The sequence below is a fragment of the Pteropus alecto genome, unplaced genomic scaffold, assembly GCF_000325575.1.
Source record: "Pteropus alecto unplaced genomic scaffold, ASM32557v1 scaffold7, whole genome shotgun sequence".
NCBI lineage: Eukaryota > Metazoa > Chordata > Mammalia > Chiroptera > Pteropodidae > Pteropus > Pteropus alecto.
This window is the reverse complement of record NW_006494614.1, coordinates 46,586,958-46,591,029: the sequence shown is the minus strand read 5'-3', so window position 1 is coordinate 46,591,029 and position 4,072 is coordinate 46,586,958. Positions and strand designations below refer to the sequence as shown.

The following is a 4,072-nucleotide window of genomic DNA, read 5'->3' as shown; positions in this document are numbered from 1 at the left end:
TCAATCCATACCTTGCCTCCATCCCCAGGACACCAGCTCAGCCCATTAATATCTCTTGCCTATCTGACTTTGCTTATGGGGACCTTGCTTGCCACAGGTCTGGTCTTCAGGAGGCCAGTTAGGTTGCAGGAACAGGCCCCAAGACCAGCTTACTTTTGACCAGCAAGACTGTTTACCTGGGTATCTCAGTCTTTAGGCAAGGGGCTGTGGGCAGGCCCATCCAACAAGTGGAACTCCAGAGATACCAGCCAGATCTGAATCCCACCCAGAGCCAAACAGGAACTATGCAGCTTGGCAAGGGGAAATACTTGTGTGCCCTTCTAGAATTCCTGGAGGGCAGGGCAGAATCTTGTTCATCTGTTTCCCCTACTCCCACCTACTCCCAGGTCCAGTGTAAGGCCTGGCCCACTGTCCTTGCTCAGGAAACTTGGATTGATCAGACTCTGGGATCGTTGCCTCAGGCCTTTCTTGGTATGCCATCAGAAGTGAGACCTGGACCTGGCTACCTCTCCAGCTTCATATCTCCATTCCTACCTTGTGCTTGCTCTAGGCACCATCCACACCAATTCATTCCCCGAATATATGCCAAGCTTTTTTGTACATTGCCATGCCTTTGGACGTGCTGTTCCTTCCGCCCAAGGCCCTCCCTCAACCAGGTCAGCTCAATGAACTCCACGAATCCATCCTTCCTTTAAGGCTCAGTGAGCGCAAGTAGTGCCTCCTCTGGGAAGCCTTCAGGAACTGGCCCCGGGAGGCTTCTTCATTGTACGCCCTCTGGGCCCTGCCCCTGCAGACCTCTGTTATACTACTTGGCACAGAGTGTTGTGGGTATGTGTCCCCCCAGTAGGTAACACTTCTGAAGGAACTGGGTCTGTTTCTGTACCTTCAGTGCTTAGGATCTGGCGCAAAGGACAAACCAGGACCTTTCCTCTCTATTTATGCCTACTCCTTGGAGGCAGGAGATGTGGCTAGAAAGGTTGCAGGACCTTGAATGCCAGACTAAGGAGAGGTAAGATTTTAATTGTTGAATGATCTCATGATTGAACCCCCTCATTTGGAAAAAAAAGTAATTTTTAAATTTTGTCCTCTCATAGCCCAGAGAACAGGGGGTTAGTTCTTAGGAGGAAGATGGAAGATGGGCCTCTTCCTGGGGTCTCTGCTGTCCCCTCTTCTGGACTCCCTTTCCCCTTTTGCATTCATTCCTAAGTCCTGGTGTCTCTCCCCAAAGGCCTTGGGTCTGGGATCCACCCCCACTACTCAGGCCAAGTCTAAACCTCAATCCCCTGTTATATAAGTGAATTATCCGCTGTTCCCAACCAGCGCCAGCCAGATCTCCTCCTCCTCCTAATTGATTTAATCTTCTCATACCAGAGAGCTGGGCGGGGTTGGGGAGACAGCCTTGATCAGAAGCCAACACATCAGTGACGTAGGCTCATTAATTACAAGGAATCTAGGTCATGGATTGGCTCTGAGTGGCTCTGATTCTCCCCATCCCCAGTCATTTGGATCTCTGAAGGGATATTTTCAGCTCCTCCTCATTCCTCAAGCCTCTCCTACATGGAAAGTTGAAGGTCCCATAAGATCCTATGTGTCTCTCAAATCTCCCCAAACCCTCAGTTCTGGACAGAAATTCCCAGCATTCTGATTTGAGCACAGGACACAGCTAAACCTAATTTTTTGAGGAATGAAGAGATAAACAGATGGTTAAATTTTGAGATGGGAAGAGATGTCCCCACTTTGCAGCTTTTCTGATAAAGGAGGTAAAGATCCTACTTGTGTACCCCCAGAGATGGGGAACTCACTCCCCTAAGATAGTCCTTCTTTTGTATTATGGTCTTTCTCACAAGGGGCTGAGACTTCAGCCTTGTGACTTCCTCTGGGACCCAGCTTTGCCCTTGGAAAGCTAGCCAGATACTGAGACATGATGATTATCACCCCTGACTTTGCTCTTCTCCTGACTGAACACTCCTGGTTCTTTTACCGATTTACTTTGTAGACTTCACAGATTTCTCCTCACTGTATCTCCTATGTGGACAAGCCATAGATGTTACCATCCCAGATGCATAGAGCAGAACACAGGCTCCAGGGCAGCCTGAACAGCTCAGGTCAGGGCAGGACCATCACCTGTTTTTGATCTTGATATTAGACTTCCATTGATACATACAGCCTGAAATTGCCTGAGATATTTTGGGGCCTTCCTGCATTTTTGACTCAGCTTAGATACAGAGTCAGCTAACTCCCATAGTCATTTTTCTGACATTAGCAATGGAAGGTCTCCATGAAAATGATCTTTGTAATATTAGAAATATCACCATGTTCCTTCCCTATAATTTTTCTTTTGAGCTACCCTGACATTTATCTTTCTATAAAACTAGGCAATTATTCATTCACTCGTTTACCCACACAACTAACTATATATTAATCCATCCATTCACAAACCCCACTACTTACCTACATACTCTTCTATTCAGCTGTCCATAAATTCATTCATGCATTCATTCGCCTCTCCATTTACCCACCTACTGACCAACCCATCTATCCATTTTCTTTTTCCATTGGTCAAAAAAGCTTCTTTTTTAAAATCTAGCTTTCTGACTCTGTGCTTGTGCCTTCAACACGTTCACAACAATTTTTCACTCTTCATTAAGGAGAGCACACTTGATCTTGTCATGGACACATTTAGCACACATGGATCCACTATAGGCCCTGCTAACATGTTTTTCATCTTAGACAACCTCATTAGAACTTTAGGTCTCACAAAAAAAACTCCTCGAAGTCAACCTGTATATACCGCATGCCAATTTTGGTGCTTTCTTAACCTTCTTGGTATAAAGGTAAACAATTCTATCGCCAGGGGTTTGAGACAGCCTATTTTTGATAGAGGCTGTAATGTAGGACAGCCTCTGCTGGTATGTCAAATGCTGGACCATTCTGAATGCCTGCAGACACCATCCCCGGAAGTGGAAAAGAAGGTACTTCCAAGGTCAAATAGACTGTCCCCATTTATCCATTTTATATCCACCTATCTGATCATGTACTTATCTGTACATCCATCCATTCACCCACCATATACCCATAAACCCATTCACCAATGCACATATCCATCCCTTCATCTATTCTCTCAATCACCCATACATCTATATTCATCATCCATCCATCCATCCATCCATCCATCCATCCATCCATCCATTTACCTAATACTTACTGAGATTCTATTACATTTCAAATCTTTTATTGAGTATTCTGAGTGATTACAAGCTGAGTAAAATACAAGCACTCCTCTCTCTCTCTATCCCCTTGGCCCCATCCTCTCTTCTTTGGGGAAGGAATAGAAGCTGATAAGACAGATGATGCTAAGTACTAGAAAACAGAAACAAAATGCTTTAGGGATTTAGAGGAGGGAGAGATAGCATTTGGATAAGGTTATGGATGCCTTTCCTCCAGGGGAGACTTTTGGTTCGGCCTTAATGGAACAGCAGTACTTGGACATAGATGCATTGGAAGTAATTCCAAGTAGAAGAAGCAGCACATCAAAGATATAGAGAGCATAATTCTTGTATCATTCTTTATATCTCTGCCAAAGTGCATAGAACAGAGCTGGCCACACTTTAATAACCTAATATATACTCGTTGATCAATATTTTCCCTTCTCTTCTCTGACAGAAGCACTCTTGATTGGGATAAGAGTTCACGCTTTCTCTTTAAGAGGATTTTACTAGATGACCTTGGACAAGTCACAAAATCTTTCTGAGCTTCTCTGAGTTTGGGATTGTGTTTCTGTCTCTATCAGGTGGTCTGTTTCCCCAATTTTAATTATTTCTACTATTCCTTCTGCTTTCTGCAGAGAGATCAGCATTTCCACATATCTTAAATTTTGTTTTCTTTTATTGGCACCAGTGAATTCAATTCCACCTGCCTTCAACTTCTTCAGCCCCATACCTTGACAACAAACTCTGTGATGTGGAGGAAGGGGGAAGTTCTGTGCAAGTGAAATAGCATTGGATTAGAAACCAGAAGCCATTGAATTCAAACCCAGCTTTGCCATAGTCTTGCTACGTGACCTCAGGCAAGT

At 44.5% G+C, this 4,072-nt stretch overlaps 1 pseudogene; it reads right to left on the bottom strand.

Moving 5' to 3' along the window:
* Positions 1 to 2,576: 2,576 nt before the first annotated feature.
* Positions 2,577 to 2,930, bottom strand: LOC102883289 (annotated as a pseudogene).
* Positions 2,931 to 4,072: the final 1,142 nt, after the last annotated feature.